Source organism: Sminthopsis crassicaudata, chromosome 6, assembly GCF_048593235.1.
Source record: "Sminthopsis crassicaudata isolate SCR6 chromosome 6, ASM4859323v1, whole genome shotgun sequence".
Classification (NCBI taxonomy): Eukaryota; Metazoa; Chordata; class Mammalia; order Dasyuromorphia; family Dasyuridae; genus Sminthopsis; species Sminthopsis crassicaudata.
The window spans coordinates 215,205,597-215,233,249 of record NC_133622.1 but is presented as its reverse complement, the minus strand read 5'-3'; positions in this window follow the sequence as shown (position 1 = coordinate 215,233,249).

Below are 27,653 nucleotides of genomic sequence, written 5' to 3'. Positions count from 1 at the left end.
TAACATGTAACATGTATTGGTCAACCTGCCATCTGGGGGAGAAGGATGAGGGAAGGAGGGGAAAAATTGGAACAAAAGGTTTGGCAAATATTAGTGTTCTAAAATTATCCATGCGTATATCTTGTAAATAAAAAGCTATAATAAAAAAAAAAAATAAAATAAAAATAAAAATAAAAAAAACCACATTTGGCCAAATGGAAAAAGGAGTCACAAAAAAAAGCACAAATGCTCACCCAAGATTTTAGTGACTTAACTCCTTAAATTTTAGAACGAGATGGCTGGAAGCTAAGGACTCCAGAAAACATCAAAAATCAATAGAATATTATGAAAAAGATGAAAAAATAAGAGAAAATGTGAAATATATCATTTGAAAAATAACTATCCTGGAAAATAGATCTAATAGAGATAATTTTAGAATTATCAGACTACTTGAAAAATTATGATTAAAAAAAGAATTCATATACCATATTTCAAGAAATGATCAAGGAATATTTCCCTGATATCTTAGAATGAGAGAGTAAAATAAAAATGGAAAGAATCTAATGACTATCTCTTGAAAAAAATACCCAAATAAAAACTCCCATAAATATTCCAGAAATTCCAGAGATACAAGGTCAATTAGAAAAATATTGTACAGTCAAAAAGAAACAATTCAAATATCTTGAAGCATAGTCAGAATTACTTAAGATTTAGCAGTTTCTCTATTAAATGTGTGAGTGCTTAGGAAATGGTATTCTGATGAGAAAAGGAGCTAGGATTACAACCAAGAATCACTTTTTCCAAAAAATTGAGTATAATCCTTCAGGGGAAATGGATAATTCATTAAATTATGGAATTTCAAATATTCCTGATGAAAAGACACAAGCAGTAAAGATATTTGGCTTTCAAATACAAGACTCAAGAAAAATAAGAAGGTAAAAATTTACAGAAATAGAAATCACACTGGGTTCAATAAGTTTTAATGATGTGCGTGGAAAGATAACAGAGTATCTTTTTGTTATTTGATTGTGATGGGGTGATATAAAAAAATTAATGGGTAAGAAGGAAAGATTCAGTAGGAAAAGGGAAGGATGGAAAGATAGAATGGGTTAAATTATCTCACATAAAAGAGGCATGGAAAATTACAATATAGGGGAAGATGCAGGGATGGGGGCAGTGGTCAGAAGAAAATACTGATGAGAGAGACTCGGTGACAAAAGAGCGAAAATGATAAACAGGGAAAGTGGGGTGGTGGGAAATACACAATTAGGAATCATATTTTTGAATGTGAATGGTCTGAACTAACCCATAAAATAGAAAGGAATAACAGAATGAATTAAAAATAATAATTCTACAAGATATTGTTTACAAAAAACACCTGAAGCAGACAGATACATAGAGAGCAAATGCAAATGTAAGATTCTAAAGAAGGTCTTCTTAACCTTTATCTGCTTGACTCTATTTTGTTTGAGAAATTTTTTTTACATGACTGCATATATATGGATATATAAAATAGGTATGGCAATCAAAATCTATTTATGTTAAATCATAAAGGAATTTGTTTTAAAACAATTATTTGGTGCACATACAATTTTATCATTTATTAAAGATGAAAGCAAATTTACATACTAATGAATTTGATGTCCTTGGTTTTTTTTTTTTTTTTTTTTTTTTTTTTTTTACATAAAGAATTAAATCTTGGCCTAATATTTGGTTCTGTAGAATGTAGAGAATCTTCATTGTTTTTTTGGAATTGACTGATAATTTTTATTTTATAATTGTCAATGCTGAGAATGCCATTTTACATAAATTTGTAGTACAAAATGGCAGAAGTATGTTTAAGGCCATTTCAGAAATGATTGGAAAATTTCTCCTAATCCCAATCCAAAATTCACTTCATGATATTCTTTTAGGAAACTCAAGTTTTAAATTTGTGTTGCTTGATAAGGTGGCAAATTCTTCTTGTACTTTTAATGTCAGATGACTGGGTTTAAAAATTAATTTAGTATAGTTTAGGAATGATTAAATTTTAATTTTTAAAAAATCAAATCTTGAAAGGAAGTATATCTGAAAATGTCTTCAGGCACTTCAGATGGTGAATTATAACTTTTACAATTAAATCTTTAGGAATATTATTTTCAATTATTAAATCTTAGGGGCAGCTAGGTGGCACAGTGAATAGAGAACCAGCCTTGAATTCAGAGGACTGGAGTTCAAATCTGGTCTCAGACACTTAACACTTCCTAGCTGTGTGACCCTGGGCAAGTTACTTAACCCCATCCCGGGGGGGGGGGGGGGGGCGGGAATTATTAAATCATTTGTAGCTGTAAACATTTCTTAGGAACTGTTTTCTCACCCAATTTTTCCAGAAGTTAACTTTTCTAATAAAAATTTGAATGTTATCTTTTAAAATAGTTACATTTTTCCTTGAAACATGTTTAAATTATTGATTTTTTAAAATATCTGACAAATAATAGTTTTGAAAGCCAAAAGTCATTAAAATAATTAACAAACTAGATTTTTACTCAGTCAAAAGTATTACATTTTCAAAAATATATTTAAACTTTTCCCTTTTGGGGACCATCTTACCTCTGCGTGTAATAAGCTTCTGTCATCAGTAACTATTTTTAAACAAACAACTTTAAGGGCACTACTTTTAATGAAATGAATAATTTTGATAGTATCCAGAAGCACAGCATCTAGCTGGAGATATTTGTTGTTGTTGTTGTTGTTGTTGTTGTTGTTGTTGTTGTTGTTTGTTTCAGCTACAAGTGCATGCTGATGGATCATGCAGTGAGTAAAAGTTTATGTTTATTGCCACTAGCTTTAATTTCTGCTACAAATCCAAAGAATTCTTACTCGTCATTGCTCCAGAAGGTTCTGTACAGATTCCAATTCAATTTTCCCACTGTAAACCTTCATTTGTGAAAAATTAATTAGCTTTAAGATATCTATCATCCTGCCTTTTGTGATTTTCCAAATGCCAACAAAGCAATAACTGCTCATGTATACTTTCTTCATAAACATATCTCAAATAATGCAATAACTGTCCTGTGTTAGAAATATCTGTTGTTTCATCTAACTGAATGGCCAGCTTCAGGCAGCCTTTAAGGCTGATAATAAGCAGTTGTAATTGGTCATCACTAATTTCAGAAATTCTTTTGGAAACAGTATCATTTGAATAAAAAATTATACATTTATTTCTCATACATTTTCTCATGAATCATTTCTGACAATGTAAATATAATAGCACCAGGTAACATAAGAACTTCTCCTGTCACATTTTTTTTTTTTGCAATTAAATAAGACGTTTCGTAAGATGAAAGTAAATACTTTTTATGGACAGTAACAAATTTCTCAAAACACTGCTTTTCTTTATTTGAAGATTTTAAAAGTAATTAAAATTTCTTTGGTTTATTGCAAGACATAGCATGTTGGGTATTAAAATATCTATTTTAGTTTGACTGGTTTCATGCTCTCTGTGGCAAAACTTCATTATAAATCAAGCAAAAATATTTTTCCACATCATCATCATTATTAAAAATAAATCCAACTCGCAAAAACAATTTGAAATATTTTTTTTTTTGTCAATGTTAGTGTACTACAATCTGGTAACCAAGATTCTGCCACATTGTATTCACTATTTTTACCTCTTCTGTCTCAATTTAGACTCAACCACAATCAGAAATATTTTGTCCTAAGATATAAATAATATTGCTAATAATTTCTCTAATAAATACCAGCTTTAGTTTATGAAATTATAATTGTTTTGCTTAATTTTAAATGATGTTCACACATATAGAAGGGTGGTGGAGAAATATTAATACAAGACTTTTGTCTTTATTTGCTGCAATTAAACACTTATGTTTCTATAAAAGAAAGTGATAACAGAAATTTAAAAACATTCTAACACAGTACAATCCAGAGATGTACTAATTTGATATTTGCATACTGACAAATGATAGTAGGAAAATATTAAAAGTACTTTCCCTCATAATTAAACTATTGTGTTTCTATAAGAAAAAAATTTTTGTTATGTACAGGAAAAACACTGCAATTCATAACATATGATAGTCTTGAACATGAGCCAAGGTGTTTCTGGCAGTAGTCATTAGCATTTTATGTATAGTGCAAAATGTACTTGTGTGTTCAGAACCAAGCCTGCAGTGAAGTCACAGGATGTAAAATAGGCAAATGCTGCCCAGAAACATCTTGGATTCACCACACATTTGATTTTGAATTATTTTCTTGGTTGTAGGCTATTCAAAAATATTTTTACAATTGTCAAATTTTTCATGACCCCTACATTCAGTTGTATAATTCTGTATAAAGTTGTGACCCACAGTTTAAGATGTTTTAGGACACAGCTTAATCTTTAATGTTTCAGCTAAAATTAAAAAAAAAAAGTAAAAAAAAACCATGAATAACAATCATGATCTCAAACAAATAGAAAGCAAAAATAAATCTAATAAAAGAGAAAACAGGGAAATTACATTTTGCTAAATTATACCATGGACAATAAAGCAATATCAGCATTAAATATATATGCACCAAATGATGTAGCATCCAAATTAAAAAAAAAATAATGTTATAGGAGGAAATAAACAGTAAAACTATATTAATGAGGCACATTAATTTTCCCCTCTAGAACTAGCTAAAATAATAAAGAGATTAAGGAGATGATTAAAATTTTGGAAAGTGAGTTATTATAAACAATTGTAGAAAAGTGAATAGGAATAGAAAGGAAAACACCATTTCTCAGCATTATATGGCACTCACACATATACTCCAAATTCCATGTATTAAGGCATTAAAAAACTTCACAACCAAATGCAAAAAAAAAAAAAAAAGTCAAAACCCAGAAATATTAAATGCCTTCTTTTTTCATAATAATGCAAAATGTCATTCAATAAAGGATCATGAGAATATTAATTTAAAATTCACCTACACAAAATAATCTAATCCTAAAGAATGTGTGATCAAAGAATAAATCAAAGTAACATCAATAATTCCATTAAAGAGAATGATAACAAAGAGAAAACATACAAAAATTTATGGGATGCAATTAAAGAGGTACTTAGGGGAAAGAGCAGAACATTGAATTTGGCATGTAACTAAAAGAATCTAGAAAAAAATTAAATTTTTCAATTAAATATCAAATTGGAAGCCCCCCAAAATCAAAGAAGATATTATTAAAATTGAAAGTAATAAAAGCATTGAACTAATAAATTAAACTAGCAGGTGGTTGTGAATAAAGCAATAAAATACAAAAACCATTAGTTAATTTGATTTTAAAAAGAAAACCAATTTACCAGTATCAAAAGTGAAAAGGGTGATTTCATCACCAATAAGAGGAAATTAAAGCAATCATTAGAAGCTATTTTGTTTAATTATATGCCAATAAATCTGATAAGCTAAGCTAAATGGATGAATATATACAAAATTATAAATGTCCAGATGCAATGTGTAAAGTGCTGGGCTTAAATTCAGTTTTATACTCATCTTCATGAGTTCAAATCAGGCCTCTGGTACTCAATAGCTCGGTGACCTTGGGCAAAAAAAGTCTAATCCTGATTTTGTCAGTTTTTTCACTTATAAAAATATATGGAATAGGAAATAGAAAGCCATCCAAGTATATTTGCCAAAAATACCTTATAAGAGTCAGGAACAGTGACTCTGACTGAAAATTGAATTTTTAAATGTCCAGATTAATCTTCTCTTACAAAAAGAAATTGAATAAGCTATCAATGATGTCCCTAGGAAAAACTATCAGGGCAAGTAGGGTTCACAAGTGACTTCTGCTAAACATATAAAGAATAATTACTTCTGATACTATATAAAGTAGTTGGAAAAAGTCAAAGAAAGAAACCTACCAAATTTCTTGTATGCTACAAACATGGTGCTGATACCTAAACCAAGAAATCAGGGAATTAATGGAAAAAAAGGAAAGTGGCTTAGCTGTACCAGACCTAAAGTTATATTATAAAGCAGTGGTCATCAAAACCATTTAATGTTGGCTAAGAAATAGAGTAGTGGATCAATCCAATAGCTTGGGTTCACAAAACATGATAGTAAATTGTTATAGTAATCTAGTGTTTGATAAGCCCAAAGACTCCTGCTTTTGGGATAAGAACACCCTATTTAACAAAAACTACTGGGAAAACTGAAAATACTATAAGAGAAAGCATTTCCCAACATCTCAGACCCTATAGCAAGATAAGATCAAAATGGGTACATAATTTAAACATAAAAGGTAATACCATAAGCAAATTAATAGAGCAAAGAAGAGTTTACTCAGATCTATGGAGAAGGAAATAATTTATGACCAAACAGCAGAGGACATTATGAAATACAAAATTAAGGTTAAAAGTTTTTGCACATATAAAGCCAATGCAACCAAAATTAAAAGAGAAGCAGAAACCTAGGCAAGAATGTTTAAAGCCATTGTTTCTGATAAAGGCTTCATTTCTCAAATATATAAAGAACTGAGAAAACATTATAGAAATGTGTCATTTTCCAATTGATAGTCAAAGGATACTAATAGAAAATTTTCATATGAAGAAATTAAAGCCATCTATAAAACATGAAAAAATGCTCTAAATAACTATTGATTAAAGAAATATGAATTAAAATAATTCTGAGGTACCATCTATCAGATTAGCTGACAGGAAAAGATAATGATAAATGTTGAAGGGGATGTGGGAAAATGGGGATACTAATGCATTGTTGATGGAGTTGTGAACTATCCAATGATTCTTGAGAGTAATTTGGAACTGTGCCCAGAGGGTTAAAAAAAAAAACACGCATACCCTTCCAGCCAGCAGTACCACTGACTGAGTCTAGATATTCCAAAAAGTTCAAAAAAAAGGAAAAGGACTGACATATACAATAATGTTTGTTGCATCTGTTTTTATGGCTGCAACTTTGAAAATTGAGGGAATTCCCATCAATTGGGGAAAGGTTGAACAATCTGTGGTATATGATTATAATGGAATACTATGTGCAATAACAAATGATGAACAGGATGTTTTCAAGAAAATAAAAAACCTGGAAACCTTACATTAACTTATGCAAAACAAGGTCATAAAAACAAGGAGAATGTTCCAGATAGTAAAAACAACATCATAATGATGATCAACTCTGAATAATTGAACCTATTTTTAGTAATACAATGATCTAAGAAAATTCTAAAGGACTTATTATCTACCTATAGAGAAAGAAATGATAGAGCCTGAATGCAGATCAAATCATACTTTTTTGAACTTATTTTATTTTCCTTAGTTTTTGTTTTTACTTTTATAATACTACTAATATGGCAACATTTTTTTTTTACTTGACTACACATGCATAACCTGTATCAATTTGCTTGTCTTCTTAATGAAGGTCAAGGGTTAGAAGGAAAAGAGAACATTTAGAAATATTTTTAAATGTTAAAATTGTTTTTATATATAATTGCAAAAACATTTAAAATAAAAAAGCTATTTTAAAAAATCAAATAGGATCATACGAGGCAAAAACCTGTGGGATTCCATGATGATTTTGAAATCGTTATTTGTGCCTTCCCAGGTAATCACATGTGCTCAGTCTGTGCATAGTTTGCAAGATCCCAAGCTGTGCTTTCCCAGGCATTCACACTTGCTTAGTCTGTGCATAGTTTGCAGGAATTCATGTCATTCTGATCTGGCACTGTACCCCCACTAGAATCTGCTCACAGGCTGGTGGAGGCCAGGGAGTTTTAGGAACAGATGTGCATGAAGTAGATGGATTTGCAGGAATGATAATGATATCAGGCTGGATAGGAGGAGTCACAGTTTGTCTGAGAATGTTAAAATTTCTCCTTGATCCCAATATTCATATAATCCCTTCATACCCTGACTGATTTATTTACTTTTTGCTTTCCTTTTTGTTTTCTTAGTAAATTTGTGGGCAGAAAGCATATATGAGTGCAATTGGTAATAATAAAAAAAAATCTTAATTTACTTTATTTTGAAGCACCGGTGTCTGTCTTTCTTTCTTTAGTTTTCATGATCTCTGTGAGGGTCACTGCAGCTGGCCTATCATTGGTATTCCATGTTAATTTAGATAATTTTATTTTTTTTTAATTTGATATCTTTATTTTCCCCCATTCCATGTAAAACAATATTTTTTATTAATTCTATAATTATAGTTTTTTGACAGTACATATGCATGTGTAATTTTTTTTACAACATTATCCCTTGTACTCACTTCTTTTCTGAATTTTCCCCTCCCTCCCTCTACCCTTTCCCCTAGATGACAGGTAATCCCATACATGTTAAATGTGTTACATTATATCCTAGATACAATATATGTGTGTAAAACCAAATTTCTTGTTGCACGGTAAGAATTGGATTCAGAAGGTAAAAGTAACCTGGATAGAAAGACAATAGTGCAAACAGTTTACACTCAATTCCCAATGTTCCTTCTCTGGGTATAACTGATTCTGTCCATCATTGATCAACTGGAAGTGAATTAGATCTTCTCTATGTTGAAGGTTAGATCATTTTAGATTCTTTTTGGAATTTTTAATTTTGTTATTAGATTTGCTCCATAAAAAAGGAGGTTAAAAGGGGGAAATGAAATATTAATATATACAAAATATCTAGATATTTGGAGAACCAAGTCTACAGATTTGTTCATATTTTCATTTAATATTCTATAAAAACAGACCACTGTGGACTGATGCTAATTCTCAAGCAGAACTAACATTAAGATCCCTTAGCATGTGATACTTGTGTACTCATGATGTTTGAACTACTCAGATTGAACAACACAGAACTGTTCTCTTTGATTCTTTATGAAACTTGCTGCCTCTGGTTCTTCCCCATTTTGAAGGATGTCACTAGTCTTATATTAGCCATTCAGCTCTGTCTACATCATTCATTCAAATCTCAAGGTTCAAGATCCCATCCTACTTAGGAAAACTAAGTCTCACACTCACTGCATTTCATTCTGGGTCATTTACAAACCGTGCTGTTTAAGTTTGAATATGAATGTCAGCAATCATACCAAACTGAAAACAACACAACCTACACGTGGATTTCCAGTGTGAAATGCAGTCCCCACATCTGATATTGTCCTCCCAACCCTTGACATGTTAACACATGGAGAAATTGTGATCCCATTGTTCCTAGTTGCAAGGATACTCACCCTTGATTTGAGTATATAACTCACAAACCATCCCAGTGATGCTTTTAGGACTTTGTAGTACTCAGCTATTACAAAAATTAGCACAAACTGGACAACTAGGTAAGTTTCTGATTGTGGCCTTATTTTCCATAATTACTGTCTCAGTTTTCCCATCTAAGGCTATAATTTCCACTTAGTTATTTTGCTGATGTCCTGTCTTCCTTATTCTGTGTTGACCTGAGGAAGATACTCCCTCCACCATGTGACAAAATGCAGCTTAGCTATATTACAAATCCATCGAAACAGGTGGTGAAAATAAAGGCCTAAATTGTGTAAATTAGGGCATCATTACCCACTTATCTTCCATATCTAAATCTTCCCTTTTTTGACTTTTTTCATCTTGTTTATGTCCAAGGACTGGTTCTTCTTTGAGATGGTCCAAAGACCACTTGACTCCTTTATGGACAGAATATCTGCAGTGAATGGAAACTTTATTTTTTTAGATTATTAAAGTCAGAAAAATTACAAAATGAGAAAAACATGAATTCATTGCAAACTAGTTACTTCCCCCCTAGAGATTTTGATTTATCTTGATAACATTTTCAAAAATGAGGAGCTGCTATTTCATTTTGTCTCAAAGGATTGTATTGTCATCTCTCCCTTGTCTTAACTGCACTCATCACCAACTTACTTCATTACAATAAGTGTATAAAGAATCTCTCAAATGGATTCTTGGAAAAGCAAAGAAGGCTATCTTTAACCATTAAAGAAAAAACTTCATTTTGTGGATTGTACTTAAAAACAAAGTGTGAGAGCATGTTTAAATTTCTTGAATGTCCACAAATCTTCACTTTTAATATGGATTTCAAATGAGAAGAAATTATACAAGCATAATCTCAACTTCCTTGATGTTGTAAACATATTAACCAAATGTCTTATAACATAAAATTAAAGTTTTATGAAATATAAAATGGTATTATTTTTTCTCAACTCCCTTGAATAGGTCAAAGTAACAATTTCTAATTATGCAGATGAAGAAAGGAAGAATATAGCATTTGAATGATAATTGCTAAGATCCATCTTCTATACAAGTTTTATCCTCAAAATTCTAAGATGTCACAAAAAGTTGAAGCTAATGAGTCCTCCATACTTCCCAGCCAAAAGGGAAAACAAACCAAACAAGTGAATACATTTCCCACCTCCCAATAATCTTAATGAGAATGTTTCAGGAAACCCAAGCAAAGGAAAATTCTTATGTATTTTCCTTCTCTTAATTTGCTCAATTATCATTAGCTAAAGTACACTATATACACTGCTTTATATGTATGGCTTTCAAGGCCATAGTCAAGAGATTACTCATTTCCCTTTCATTGCTTCACTTGGAACTCATATATCCTGCTGAAAGAGAGAAGGAGAGAGAGAGGAAGAGGGAGAAAGGGAGAGGGAAAGGAAGAGGAAGAGTAAAAGAGGGAGGAAAGGAAGAAGGGAGAGTGTGATCTAGCTTGGCTATGGCCTCAAAGTCTGATCTGTTAGATTTACGGCAAAATTAACCCCTCTCAGCCTCAGTTTCTCAATGAGTAAAAGTGGAAACAATAATAGCCCCTTAAGGGGTGAGAGAGGAATTCATTGGGAGAAAGATGAAGGGAAGTGTGGAATGGTGTAAATTAACTGCTATGAAAAGAGACAAGAAAAAATTTGACAATGGAGTGGAAGAAAGGGTGGAGAGAATGACTGAGCAAACCTTATTCTTATCGAAATTGGATCAAAGAGGAAATAACATACACACTCAATATGAATAAAGAAATTTATTTTACCCTGTGGGAAGTAGGAGGGAAAAGAAGGGAGGAGGGTTATAGAAAGAAGGGAATATTGGGCAATGATTAGTCAGTAGCAAAACACATTTGAGGAGGGACAGGATGAAAGAAGAAAGATAATGGAATAAATGGGGGAAATACAGTTAACAATAGTAATTGTAAAAATAATTTTGAAGCAGATTTCTCTAATAAGGCTTCCTTTCCCAAATGTAGAGAGAAGGGTGTCAAATTTATAAAAAATAAGCATATCCCTAATTGATAAATGGTCAATAAATGCTCAAAAGTCTATAAATCATGCATATCCTTTGAATTAACAACTATGCACTGGGAATGAATCTCAAGGTGGATTTTTTTAATAAACGAAAAAGAGCCTATTTGTACAAAAATATATATTGTAACTCTCTTCTCAGGGTAAGAGAGATAAAGGAAAGAAACTAAACTCAAAGTTTTAAAATATCTATAGAGAGAAACATTTCAAATATAACTGGGACAGTGGAGTCAAGATGGTGAAGTGAAGCAAGGAAGCTGCTCGAGCTCTCCCAGTTTCCCTTGAAAACCACATGAAAGCAAGCCTCTGAATAGAGTCTGACAAAATAAAACTACCTTCCACCTCAATATAGAATGAAAAAACTTCAAGAAAGGTAATTTTCACTGGAGTGTAAAGGTTGTTCAGCCTACCTCAGATAGACTCTGGGAATGTCTGTGAGAGGTGAAGTAAAAACAAAAAACAAACAAAAAACAAAAAAACAAAAACACTGGTAACAAACAATTCTAATTTCAAATAAAGTAAAAGTACAAATCTTATTCAAAGAGATAAGGAAGGAAAGTACATCTTGATAATAAATATCATAAACAATAAAGTAGTAAGGATACTAAATGTGTATGCACCAAGTGGTAGAGCAGCCAAATTCCTAGAGAAGCTGACTACAGAAAGAAATAGAGCAAGATTATATTACATTACCTTCTCCCCGCTCAGAAGCAGACAAATCTAACCACAACATAAACAAGAAAGAAACTAGGGAGGTTAATAGGATCCTAGAAAACCTAGATATGATAGACCTCTGGAGAAAATTGAATAGGTACACAAAGGAATACCTTTTTCTTGGCAGTTCATGGCACTTACACAAAAACTGACCATATATTAGGGCATGAAAACCTCACAAATACATTAAAATAGAAATAGCAAATGCTTCCTTTTTAGACCACAGTGCAATAAAAATGATATTCAGTAAAGGGACAAGGAAAGATGGATTAAAACCAATTGGAAATTAAATAATCTAATTTTAAAGAATGAGTGGGTCAAACAATAAAACACAGACAAAATCCATAATTTAATTCATAAGAATGACAATAATGTCACAACATACCAAATCCAATGGGTGAGACCAAAACAGTTCTTAGGGGAAATTTTATAACTTTAAATAGCTACATGAATAAAATAGAGAAAGAGAAGATCAATAAATTGGGCGTACAATTTAAAAAATCTAGAAAAAGAACAAATTAGAACTCCCCAATTAAATGCCAAAGTAGAAATTCTGAAACTCAAAGGACAGATTAATTAAATTGAATTATCACTTATGCCTATGTTTTGTAAATAAAAAGCTATAATAAAAAAAAAAAAAGAAATTGAACCACCATTAATAAACTCCTTAAAAAATTTTTCCAGGGCCAGATGGATTTAAAAGTGAATTCTACCAAATGTTTAAAGTACAATAATTCCAATACTATGTAAACTATTTGGAAAAATTAGATAAAGAAGGAGTATTGCCAAATTGCTTATCTGACATAAATACAATGCTAATACCTAAACCAGGAAGAGCCAAAACAAAGAAAGAAAATTACAGGCCAATATCCCTAATGAATATTGATGCAAAAATTTTAAATTAAATGTGATTACAGCAATTTACCAGCAAGGTAGTACTCTAAGACCAACTGGAATTTATACCAAGATTTCAGAGCTGGTTCAATATCAGGAAAACTATTAGCATAGCTGCCCATCAATAACATAAACAACAGAAATCATATGATAATCTCAAGAAATGCAGAAAAAAAAAAAACTTTTGACAAAATGTAGCACCCATTCCTATTAAAAGGACTAGAGAGCATAGAGATAAAATGATTTATCCTAAAAATAGTAAACAGTATTTATCTAAAACCAACAGCAAACACTATTTGTAATGGAGAGAACTTGGAGGCATTCCCAGTAAGATCAGGGATGTGAAACAAGGATGCCTATTATCTCCATTATTATTCAACATTTTATTAGAAATGTTGGCTTTAGCAACAACAAAAATAAAAAAATAAAGGAAATAGAATAGGCAATGAGGAAATAAACTGTCATTCTTTGCAAATAATATGCTGATATACTTAAAGAGTCCTAGAAAATCATCCAAAAACCTACTCCAAATAATTCATAGGTTTAGCAAAATAATAGGATTTGAAATAAACCTACACAAATCATCAGCATTTCTATATATCACTGACAAAGTCTATCAGCAAGTGATAGAAAGAGAAATTCTACTTAAAATAACTGTAGACAAAATAAAATGCTAGGGGATCTACCTGACAAGGCAAACCCAAGAACTATATAAAGACAATTATAAAACATTTCTCACACAAATAAAATCATCTCTTCTACAATTGGAAAAACAAGAATTGTGAATGGCCAGACTAAGTTAAATCAATAAAAATAACAACTCTGCCTAAATTGATCTACTTGTTCAGTATCATACCAAACTGCCAAAAATTATTTTATAGAACTAGAAAAATAATAACAAAATTAATCTGTAAAAACAAAAAGTTCAAGAATATCAAGGAAATTAATGGGAAAAAAAAGCCCATAAAGGATGGCTTAACAGTATCAAACCTAAAATTATATTGAGGCCATCATTAAAACCATTTGTTAATGGCTAAGAAATAGAGTGGTGGATGAGGAATAGTTTAGATACACATGACAAAATAACAAAGACCTATAACAATCTAGTATTTGATTATCTCCCAAATTCCAGTTTATGGAATAAGAACTCGCAATTTGACAAACATTGCTGGGAAAATTGGAAAATCATGTCAGAAACTCTGCATAGATTTATATCTCATAACTCATACCAAAATAAAGTAAAATGTTTATGTGATTTAGGTTTGAAGCATGATATTAGGGGAGTAAGGGATAATTTATCTATTTGGAAAAGGGAGGAATTTATGACCAAGGAAGAACTAGAGAACATTTTAAAAGACAAAACTGACAACTTTGATTATATTAAAATAAAAAAGTCTTTGCACAAACGAAACCAACAGAAACAAAGTTAAAAGGAAAATATAGGGGCAGCTAGGTGGCGCAGTGGATAGAGCAGCAGCCTTGAATTTGGGAGGACCTGAGTTCAAATCTGTTCTCAGACACTTAACACTTCCTAGCTGTGTGACCCTGGGCAAGTCACTTAACCCCAGCCTCAAAAGAAAAAAAAAAAAAAAAAAAAAAGAAGAAGAAAAGAAAAAGGAAAAAAAAAAGGGGAAGTATAAAGGTGGGATAAAATCTTTACAGCCAGAATTTCTGCTAAAGGTCCCATTTCTAAAATATACAAAGAACTGTATGAAATTTATATCAATATAAATCATTCCTCAATTGATAAGTAGTCAAAATATGTGGATAGGCAATTTTCAGATAACAGAATCCAGTCCCTTTATAGCTATATGAAAAAATGCTCTAAATTGCTATTGATTAGAGAAATCCAAATTAAATTTGCATTTAATTTGAATCCCAAGGAGAAACCACTGAGAAACCATTTCACACCTCTCAGGTTAACTAAAATGATAGGAAAAGATGATGATAAATTTTGGAGGGAATGTGGGAAAACTGGGACACTTATGCATTATTGATGGAATTGTGAAATTATCCAACCATTCTGGAAAACATTTTGGAACTTTGCCCAAGGAGTTATAAAACTATGCATACCCTTTGACCCAGTAGTACCATTACTGCTAGTCCATTAAGGACTAAGTCCATTTCTCTTTTCAGAACAAAATGCATTTTGGCTGAGAACTGATTTATGTGTGTATACACAGACACACAAATATATATTTACATAAATATGATGTATATGTACTCACATAACATATAGATTCCAATAAGTCTAGTGTTGAAGATCAAAATTTTTAAACAGAAATTTCCCCATTTCTGTGTGCTTGAGCTTCTTGGAACCTTGAAACTGTATTATAAAACAGCCATCTCTAATTCTTTTGCAACTGAACAAAGATTTCAATATGGCTTCTCCTATTAATGAAAATAGTTATTGTTTTCAATCACTGCTCAACAGAATCACTTTTCTCCTTGGGATTCAGCAAAATATTTCTCTCACTGAATCTTTAGCCTTCTTGGACTATATTTATTGGATTTTTTCATCTCAGAAAGCTAAATACCCAAAACCTTTTTTTTTTTCTTCCCCAGATAGGTTCAGAATTTAGTGGGATAAAGGACACAGAACTTAAAGACAGGATTAAGAGAGTTAAGGCAAAATGTGGGCAAGAAGAATAGGAATAAGTAAGTAGATTGGTTTATAGCCAAGGATACACAAAAACCTCCAATCTACAGGGGGAGAAGTAAGTAAAATAAAACATTAGACAAATATTTGGAAACCACTTATCAAACAGCAGTCTGGCAAGTTGGAACATTTGGTAAAAAGTGAAAAGCATAATAAGAGAAAAAATAAGCAACACTCTACATTAGCCCAGTAGAGCATTTTACATTAGCCAGTTTGTAAGGCACTTAATATATAACCAAACACTGTACTAGAATATTTTAGATAAACTCTGAAATGGAGACAATATCTCTGTTTATATATGTACAAATGAATGTGTGCATTGAATGTGTCTGTATAGATATTATACATATATATATATATATATATACATATATATATATATATATTTCTTAGACAGATTCACTGATATATTGATAAATAGCTGTTCTCAATATGAAGCTGACATAGCTATTTGTATCTATTTAAATGATGGATGATGAAGCATTGGATTTGACATCAAAAAACTTGAATTCAGATCATGCCTCAGCTACTTACTGTCAGCTAATACCCCTCTGGTTCAGTTTCTTCATTTGTAAAATGTAGTAGTAATACCATATATATTAGAGAGTTGTCTAAAGAATCAAATGAGATAATATGCGTAGAGTGCTTTGCAAACTTTGAAGTGCTACATCATCTACTATTTTTTAGTCTCATATTCTTCCTGAAATAATCCCAGTAAGGACCTCATAAAAGGTACTGTTACATTCTTGTGTTCCATCATGTTTGATTCGTTGCAAGCCCACTTTCCCACTTGGAATTTTTTTTCATTTTGTCCCTTTTTAATCAATATTTCTTCAATATATACAACTTGTTTGCTAATTACTTCCTATCCTGAAACTTTAATTCATGAACATTGCTTTGAACTATTCCTAGAAAGACCTTGAAACTTCTAAATCTCATACTATAAACAGACTGAAATTTTCAGAACATTTAATCATGACAGCAAAAACTTAAAACAGATTAAAAGTGGTCCCAACACAGGAGCTTCATCACAGTGATATAGGAACATATAGTTTGAATTAAACGGTTACTTTTGAGCAACTCTCCAGAAAGCATATATACCTACTATATAAAAATAATTGTGCTATATTCTGGATGTCCAAAGGTTAAAAAAATAAAATGATCTCTAGCTCTAAGGAATTTATAAAGATTTCTGGGTATTCATGATAAATATAGATATGTCTATAGACATAACTTGTTCTTTTTTTATCTTAACCTGTGATTTCAACAGTGTAGCAAATTCCAGTTGTGAATCAGTTCCACTGATGCAAATCAATATATGCATTTATTAAGCATTTATTGAGGATATAAAGAACAAACAAAATCAATCCCTTCCCTCAAATAATTTACTTTCTTAATGGGGTAAACAACATATATACATCAGAACATAAAAGATAAATACAGAGTAGATGGGAAAGCTACCTTAAAATCAATAGAAACAAAAGCTTAGAGGAAGAAGAAAACTTATTGAGAACTTAAAACTTAATATGGCTCCTAAAAGAAGCTGGAGAGTTCAAAGTTTTGAAGAGCTTGAAGGCATGGGAAATAACAACTTGTTTGTCCTTTGTGCTAAAAGAGGAGCAAACTTACATCATGATGTAAGTGTCAATGTACAGTGTGTCCAACTGTGGTTGATCCCCCAATACAAATTCAAAAGGTTCTACCACAGGTCAGGTTACAAATAGTCTATGTGATTTGTTAGGAAAGAGATGTATCTAAATTTGTTCCTTTCACATTTCTTTTGAGCTACTGCAATTCTGTTTTACTCATAAAACACATCACCTTCTTTGATGCAGGCAGTTTACTGGGCAGTTCTGTGCCCGTGTTTCCCCATGTTTCACAATCAATTTTATTTTTTTTTTAGAGAGATCTTGAGAATATCCTTATATCACTTATTCCGAGCACCATGTGAGTGTCTGCCTAGTATGAATTCCTGTAAAATAGCCCTTTAGGCAAATATAAATTGAGCATTTGAACAATATACAGTAAAGTTTGAATGCTTGACAGTTTAGTTTGAGAAAGCACCTCAGATGTCTGGTACCTTATCTTGCCAGGTGACCTTCAGAATCTTAGGAAGATGCAATTCAAATGAAAGTAGTACAATTTTCTGATATGGTCCTACTGGTTGACTGTCCATGTTTCACAAGTATATAATTGAGCTGATTCCTCAGCACAATGGCTTTGTAGACCTTCAGATTAGAATGTGTCTAATACCACTTCTCTCCTGCATATTAACCCCCTACCCCCCCATGTAATGCTGATGTAGCTCTGGGAATATGTACAACAAACCCATCAGCTATGTGTACATACATGGAACGTATAATGCCAAAATAAGGGAACTTATCTATAGCATTCAACATTTCTCTATTCCTGGTTCTGATAGTTCCAATATTGGCCTGGTGGTGGATAGCCAGTGAAGAGAGCGGAAACAAAATTCTATGCATGAGAAACAAGATGACTGAATCAGATGTATGGAAATAGGACAAAGAAAATGGAAAGATAGGAAGAGACCAGATTGTAGAGAACTCTAAATGTCAAAGAAATGACACTTTTGAATCCTGAGATCCAATAGAGATTATTGATCAGGAGAATGACATGGTCCAAACTTTGCTTCTAGAAAATCATTTTGGTGTGACATGGAGTATGGATTGGAATGGGGAGAACTTGAGACAAGGCTTAAATAGCAGACTTTTAGTAGTCAAAGTAAAAGGTGGTTAGAACTTGAATTACTGAATCACTTTTTCATCTACAATTTATAATTTTAAAGTTGCCTGTACATTAAGGTCTAGTGACTTACCTAAGACATACAGTATGTGTTAGAGCATGTCTAAAACAATATGTGTTTTAAATTCCAAGAGACATCTTTCTGTACTTCAACACGCTAGTTGTCACATGCAATATGACCTACTCTCACATAAATAATACAAGATAGAGAATGATGGTCATCAAAGGAGACATTGAAAAAAAGCAGTAATTTGATCCTTTTTTAGCTTTAGAATTTAAACCAGAGGACAATGGACCTCATCTAGTATTGTAAGATATTAGTCAGGTAGGAATATTCAATATATTTTTAAAAGTGGGTATGAGAAAAGAGGCTTTTTTAGTCTTCCATTTCCATGTTTTATTTTATTCTATTTCATGCTTCCTGGTCATTTAAGAAATAGCTGAATCCAGTACCTAGGAAGAACACTGTCTAAAAGCATGTGAACTCATTCAAAATATCCCGAGTTAGGAATGGGGCTCTCTCACACTTGTCCCCATTGTCAATACCTTGTTAGGTTAAGGAAGGGTTTGTTTTAATTTTTTTTTATCTTATTAAATTTACTTAGTATTTTATTTTTTTACCGATTACATATAAAAACAATTATTAACATTCCAGATCATTTCCCTTCTTCCCATCTCCACCCTGCATTAAGAATGAAAGTAATTCAATATAGATTATGTATGTGTAGTCATGAAAAAGAATTCCAAAATAGTCCAATTGAGAAAGAAAACATACTACACCTCCACACAGAAAACGAAACAAAGAAAAAAAAAAACAAAAAACAAAAACATCCTCAAGAAAAATTAGTTAAAAATTAAAGTATGCCTCAATCTTCATTCAGACATAATTAGTTCTTTCTCTGGATATGTTTAGACCTTTTCATCATAAATCCTTCAGAGTTGTCTTGGATCATTGTATTACTGAGAATAACAATTTTATTCACAACTGATCATCTCACAATGTTGCTGTTGATTTTGTACATGGTATATTTTATTTGCATCAGTGCTCATCATTTCTTATGGAGTAGTAGTATTTCATTATAATCACATACCACAGTTTATCAGCCATTCCCCACTTGATGGACATCCCCTCAATCTCCCAAATCTTGTGCCCTGAAAAAAGAGCTGCTATACATATTTTTGTTCATAAAAGTCTTCTCCCCCCCTTTTTAATCTCTAGTGGGATTAATGCCTAATAGAAATATAGTTAGGTCAAAGAATAACCATGATTCTATAGCCTTTTGATCATAGTTCACATTTTTTGATATGAATTTATAAATTGATATAATTTATCAGTTGGGGAATGACTTTTTTTTTTTTTATAAATTTTACTCAGTTCTTTTTACATATCAAAAAAGGCCCTCATCAGAGAAACTTGTTTCTTTTTACAGTTACTATTGTTAACTTCATTCCTCCTTCCCCATTTATTCTATTCTCTTTCTTTTTACCCTATCCCTCTTCAAAAGAGTTTTTGTTTCTAATTACCTCCTTCCCCAATATTCCTTCCATTCATCATTCTCTCCCCTTCTAGTATTTCCTTTTCCTCCTACTTTTCTGTAGGATAAGAGATCTCTACGTTATTTCCTCTCTGAGTCAATTCTGATGAAAGTAAGGTTAGTTTATTTCCTTTCCCTTTCTTGCTCGTCCACTTCACTGTAAAAACTTTTTCTTACCGCTTTTATGGCAGATAATTCACACCACTTTCCTTTTCCCTTTTTCCCAGTATATTCTTCTCTCACCCCTTAACTAAATTTTTGAAAGATATTATCCCTTAATATCCAATTAACACCTGTGTCCTATGTCTCTATATATACTCTAACTGCCACAATAATATCTCCTTATGCTTCTTCTGAATCTTGTATTTGAAAATCAAATGTCCTATTCAGCTCTGGTCTTTTTATCACGGATCCTTGAAATTCTATTTCATTGAATAGCTACCTTTTCCCTGGAAAAAATATCCTCAGTTTTGCTGGGTAGGTGATTCTAGATTACAATCCTAGCTCCATTTTTCTTTGGAATATCAGGGCAGATTTCCTTGATATTTTTTAAAAATATAATGTCCAAACTTTTTTCTTGATCATGGCTTTCAGATAGCCCAATAATTTTTAAAGTATCTCTCCTGGATCTATTTTTAAAATTAGTTATTTTTCCGGTGAGTTTTTCCATTTTCTATTTTTTCATTCTTTTTGTTTTGTTTTATTTCCTGATGCCTCATAAGTTCATTAGATCCTATTTGTTTAATTATAATTGTTAATAGATTGGTTTCCTCAGTGAACTTCTGGTGTTTCTTTTCCATTTGGCCAATTTTGCTGTTTAAGGCATTCTTCTCCTCATTGGCTTTTTGTATTTCCTCTTGCCTCACTCTCATTCCTCTTCCCAGTTTTTTCTCTACCTCTCTTTTTGAATTTAAAAATCCCTTTTGAGCTTTTCCACAGCTTGAGAGTAATTTTGGATGTAGGACCTTTGACTTTTTTAATCTTTCTTCTAGTGTGTATTTTGACCTTCCTTGTCACAGTAACTTTTTATAGTCTGAATCTTTTTCAGTTGTTTGCTCATATTCCTATCCTATTACTCTTATTTTAACTCTTTTTTTTTTTTTTAAAGTAGAGTTTTGTTTCTAGGATGGAGGGTATCATGTCCCAAGCTTCACTGGTTTTGTACAGCTGCTTAAGATAGCTTTTATAAGGACCTGACCACAAATACCCTTTTCTATCCTGCAACTGTGAGGAGAATCTCTGATCTGTTCCGGACATGTTCCAATGTTCTAAGGTATCAGAGTCCTTTCTCAGAGGTAGTAAAGAGAACTCTTGTGGACTGAGGCCTCTTCAAGCCAAGAGTACTGCTAGCTAGTCCTGGTGTGCTCATTTCCCAAGGCCCTCTCATAAATAAATTTTCCCATCAACATTTCAAGTCTTTTTGGTGTCTCTGGGCTGAGCAGTTTGGAAACCACCAGGACTATCATTGATTCAGAGGCTCCAGCATCTCCTCTTGCTTTGCTGGCAGCAGGCTAGGTCCAGGACTGTTATTTAATAATCTTGTCTCCTCCAGGTTTAGTTTTCAGAACAAAATGATACAAGAATTGGAAATGAAATTATCCAGGGTTTATTTTATAAATCAGAGAGGAATTTTAATCCAATTCAGTCCCCTATTTGCTCCACTTATTACCCTAGTAACTTTCAAAAACAAAATTCCCTCTTTACTTCATCTTGACAGAAGCAGTCCCCACATCGAGTTTCCTATACTGATATTATCCCTGATTTTTTTTTTTTTTTGTATTTCTGTATAATAGTTTTGGTAAAATAACAATTTTGTGTATGGTATGAAGAACAAAGAATTGAATTTTATATATCATAGGCCCAAGAGAGGGCAGAGATTGTAGATGCAATTTAGTCCCACACTCTTATACAAGAAAAATCTGAGAATGAGAAAGGTTGATTTGTCTACTGTTACATGGGTAGTAGCTGCTAAAGCTAGGATTTGAATCTAGATTTGGTGATTAATTTAAATATTTTTCCAATGAATAATACTGCTTTTATCTCAAGGGAAATAGTTTAGTATGAATAATGGGGGAAGCACTTGATTGTTAAAATTTCTGAAAGCTTCTTTTAGAAAACAAAACAAATCAAATACTTGTACATGATAAGAGGCAGCCAATTGTTTTCACAAAAATGACCAAGAAATAAATTAAAAAAAAAGAAATATACTTAAGCTTATTTCTGTAGTCTGCAAAATAAGCTACAGAAATATGCAATATTTCTATATTATATATATGTATTCTATACAATGTACAAAAATATAAATGTTCAGATTTCAAATATTCAAAATAAATACCTGAAAAGTTTTTAAAATATAATTTTTAAAAAGAAAGACTATTTCATGAAAAATGAGTCTAATGCCACAGCCTAATAATAGTTTTGAACTGGTCAGACTATTCTCTCTCTCTCTCTCTCCATCTCTCTGACTCTCTCTTTCTTTACTTGCAAGTGCTTTGAGTACATATAATCTGTCATGCACAATTTACTACAAGAGAGAAGAATGAAATCATATCACAAATGTAAAGGAGTTTGGAAAAAATTAAAGGCACAGTACATATTTGTTATTAACAATGTTGCTAGCATGATGGGGAAATTCTAAATATCTTAGATTGAAAATTCATCAGTGTTCTTAAGGGATCAGGAAGTGAGTGGATTCTGAAAGTCCATATTATTTTTAGATTTTATGACATAAGAGGCTAAGAAAGAAGAGTGTGAGAAGGAGAAAGATCAGGAGGAAAAGAGTGAAGGAGACTATCTACTTTGTCTAAACAGTAGATAGGTAGCAAGGCTCTCTCTCTAAGTATATATATATACACATACATACACACACATACTTACATATACTGCCTAGTTTTATACATCTAATTGCCAAACTTAATTCCAATTTTATTTTTTCTTATTTCTTCTCTTTCTCAAGTCTTGTGATTTCTTATATAAAAATAATTTTTCTTTTTAAATTTTGTTCTTCCACCTCTTCAAGCAATTGTAGTTTAACTTGTCTTCCTGCTGTGATTATCTTTGAAGTTTTGCTTTAGATGTTTTGGATTCATTTTCTTCTGTTGGATTATTTTTATCTTCCTTGCCATTATATAATTTTATATTGAGAACCATTTTCTTTTCTTTTTAAAAAAAATATTTTATTTTATTTCCTGACTTTGGACTTTACTTTCCATATTTCTTAAAGAAGGTCTAGGATGGTCCTGTTGCTGTTCCTTGAGTGTTGCATTAGTCCAGAATTAAATGAGATAAGATTTATTAATTTCTTAAAAATTTCTATTTATTTTTGAGATAAAATTTAGAAAATGCTTAACACAAATGTTTGTCCCTTTCCCTTTTCCTTCTAAGGTCTTAGGGACAGCTCAGGCTTTGAAACTGAAAGCTTTCAAAGTGGTTAGATCTAAGGCAAAGTTTTCAAAGATTTTGTGTTATGAAATCTTCAAATTCCTGACGCAGGTTTGCATCTTAGAAATATACCTGTGAGCTTGACTCTGATTAAAGTTCTAATCAAATGTTCAGGTTAAGTGACAGAGATATAGTCTCTATTTTGCTCTTGAATTGCTGCTTCATCTTTTACTCTTAAGGCTTTAGACTAGACTAGAATTTAGAACTGAGAATTTTCCTCTACTTCTGGCTTGGAGCTACACAACTGCTACTTGTTTCTGTACTTTGTTATCAATTCATATGGAAGCCTATGGCCATTTATTACTCTGTAGCATCACTCTGATGCTCAGATTTCTCTCTTATTTTACTCTTGATCTGTGCCTTAAAACGGAACAATGAGCAACAGAGTCTCTATTCTCTATACATCAGGAGATCCATCTCTTGTATTGAGGCAAACTTTGTTCAATCACCTCATTAGAAAAGGACCACTTATTCTTGGCTACAACCATCCTCAATGTTAACAGATCTAAACTTTCTCTCTGTGCTAAATTGGACTGGAAACAAACATGTTTCTTGGGATTATTATTATTTTTTTTGGATTGCCCATTAACAATTTAGTCTTGAATTTTGTTGAGATCTGGGAGTAGTTATTTAAATTAACATGTATTTATACCACCTTGCTGCCCATTATCTTCTGTGAGAAGTATTTTTTCCATCCTACTTCCAACCCTTGCTTGTTAAGGATTGTGGCAACAATAAGTAGATTGGTCATTATCTTGTGCTAGGATAAACTGGTGAAAAGAGGTTTCCAATGATAGAAAATGAAGTCTATGAAAAAACTGATAATTAACCAGTTGCCAAGTTTTATGGAATTTATCTCAGAAATATTCTAAAATATGTCCCATTACTCAATATATCCAACCACAATCCACACAGTTAAATCTTTCATTATATTACCTATCTTCTTTCAATTATTTTCCCTTTCATTTACATAAACAGATGCTGACCAAAGGGAGCACAACCAGCAAAATTATGTGATGACCAATGATGATGGACCTGCTTTTTCTCAATAATGTGGTTCTTCTCAGTTTCTTCAAAACAATTCCAATAGACTTAGGATGGAAAATGTCATCTACATCTAGAGTGAGAACTATGGAGAATGAAAGTGAATCAAAGCATAGTATTTTCATCTTTGTTTGCTTTTTCTTTCTCATGTTTCCTTCCCTCTTTTGGTATTTTTTGGTACAACATGAAAAATATGTTTAAAAGGATTGCACATGTTTATATAAGATTGCTTGCTTTCTTGGTAATTGAGGGTAAAGAAGGACGGAATAAAAATTAGAAGACAAAACTCCACAAAATAAATGTAACAAATTATCTTTGTGTTTGGGAAACTAAAATACTATTGAGGAAAAATATTTTCCCTTTCTTAAATCATCCTCTCACTTATCCATCTTATATAAATCTACCAAGTTGATATTCCTCACACTGATGACCCTGTTACTGCCCTGCTCAAGAAAATTCAAAGGCTACCTATTGTCTCTAAGATAAAATATAAACTTCTCTGTTTTGCATTTAGAGCCCTTCAATATTTTTTTGATATATCATTGATTCAGGAATTCTCAGTGAGGAAATTCTCATTATTGGTACAAGTCAGCAAGTGCTGTACAACTTGGAGTGGTACAAATTTTTCAGGAGTACTGAAAGATCAAATGATTTGCCTAGAGCTACAAAGCCAATATGTGTTTCATACAAAACCTCAATCCCTTCTCTGACAATAGCAGCTCTTTCTCCCAAGGATCCTTTTGTTTCTCAGTAATGTAAGATTAAAAAATATTTATAACTCCTATTTACTCCCTACAAGAATCTCTAACCCTAAATCCCATTTCAGGGGCTCTGATACGCCACAAAGAAAAATCCACAACACCTGCATGGAGGTTGGGCCTTCTACCCGAGGGAAGAAAACTTTGAAAGAAAGAGATGGGTTTTGGAGTACATGCCAGATATGGGGGATACCATGAGCAAAGGTAAAGAGTTTGGAGAAAAGAAAGAAGAAAGCTCGAGAATGTTAGTAAAAGAGATTTCCTTGAACATACAGAAAATATGATCAAGTGATTTAAATCTAGAAAGATAGACTTAAGCCAAATCTTTCAGGGCACAGCAGGATAGCTTAAGGAGTATATACTTTATTTAATAAGCAGTAGGCTTTCAAATGAGGATGACATGATCATAATAATATAGAAAAATATTATTAAAAACAACCTTGGCTGCAATAATTTCTTGATTAGTAGAAATAAAGTTAAATAAGAAGCAGATCTGATGGATGAAGTCAAGGTCATTGTCCTAAAATCTCCTAATTCATACACCTGGCTGTACTACACATAACTCTAAGAAAAATAATAACAACAACAGAGAAGTAGTTTTGAGTTACATTTTGCACATGCCAAATTCCCCCTGTATCCTTCCATTAACAATTCAGAAGAACTTCACCAAAGGGCAGACTGTTTTCAGCACAGTTACAAAAGAGCCAAGCTGGACTTTCACAGCACAGAAAAACACTACTTACTTTTCTTTTTAGATAGAACTTTTGAAAAACCAATTTCAGTGCAACCTCTATCACATTCTTTTCATCAGCCAGGACTGTATTCCATCTGCCTAGCTGGTAGCAGAAACATGCCTGACATTCCCCTGGGCTGCCTTTGAAATCACATGTGGGAACATTTATCTATTCAGTGTTATGTAAAAAGCAAGATCCCTGTGGCTTAGAAGAGGGAAAATATTTTTTAGTTATTTAAAAAAATGGGGTTAGAAATTGACCCTCACAGATTTCATAAGATTGTCCAAAAGATTTTTCTTAATGTGAATAAATGTTTGTTGAACTAAATGGGATTCTAAGCACTTGGAGCCTTCAGCATAGACATTATGCAAATATCTGATCTCTAGCCACTTATTCTATTTCCCTGAAAATCTCTGAAATCCTGAATTCTAAATTCATTCATATCATAAGCTGTCTCCCAGATTTTTTTTTGAATCACTATTGCCTCTAGCTTTATAACATTTGTGAGGAGACAGGGAGAAAAATACAGATTGCTAGGATTTTAAAAATTAATTTATAATTCAGTAACCACCATTGATCAACTCCTATTTGTTTCTCTACTCCCCTTGTCACTTGATTAAAAAGAAATCAAGGAAGATTCATTGTTATACATTATATTGAGGAAAGAAAAGATATATCTGTAGAAAATATACAGAAAATTAAAATGTGCCCTTTTGGGGGACAAGGAAGAGTGGGAGTCACTAAATTTTGAGGGAAGGAGCAGAAAAATTTTCATGAAAAGCAGAGATTTCTCAGTCCAATTGCATTGGGGGAGGGGAAACATTAAATTTTGGATAAAGATTCTGTAAGTTGCAAAATGACACTATTATTAATGTTATATTTGTTGTATCCTATTTTATATAGATTGTTAAATATTTTCCAATTATGTTTTAATTTGGTTTGGGTCATACTTGAACTTGAAACCCCTGATGAAATCGATGATGGTACCCGAAACCTTTCCTGATTGTTTATAAGTATGTGAGGAGGTATTTGGGGGTCACCTTGGTTCCTTGGATTAATGAAATCATTCAGAGTACTGAATTAGGTATGAATAAAGACTAGCCTAGTGGTTATTCCTATTCCACTAGATTAGTGGAATTCATCAACCACCACACTCCAGTAAAAGAAGCTATCTTAACTGAGAACTTTTCTATTGAATCAATCAAAGTCCAAAACTTTTGACAGGTCTGTAAAAACCCTTAAATTGCATAGAAGTTTTTCAGGATCTGGGCTGATGGCAGCTGTCATTAGAAACACCCTTCTATAAAATATTATACCAGTTCAGAACCCAAGCATTGACATTCAGCATTCTAGTGCCTTACAGTATTCCTGGGGAGGAGAAATAAGCCATGGTTGGTGGAGAATGGGAAGAAAAGTCTTGTTCTGATCACCTCCTACCCCTTCACTCACTCAGTGACTTTTGTAAGATAAGAGGAATTTGATGTCTAATCAATGTTCTCAGAACACTTGATGGGAACAGATGAGAACAGACAAGTGATAATGAGGCTCTACAGGAATTATAACAGAGAAGTAAGCTGTGGCTACAGGAAAATTCCCAAGTATCTCCAAAAAAGGGAGATTGTTGAAGTCTAGCAATCAGAAATGCTAGTTATTTCCTGACCAATGGATTTCCAAGCTTGAGCTCATTTTCCTTCGAGTCTTTATGTATTGATAAGAAAATATGTCACAGAGTATTTGGGACATGTTGTTCTTATAATAGTATTAAATCAAAAATTAGTATTCTTATTAATAATAACATTATTAATGGTAAATAAAATAATATTTACATGTAAAATTATTGTTAATTATAATAATATTAGACTTCATATAGTGATTATTATATAGTAGACAGGGCAGCTAGATG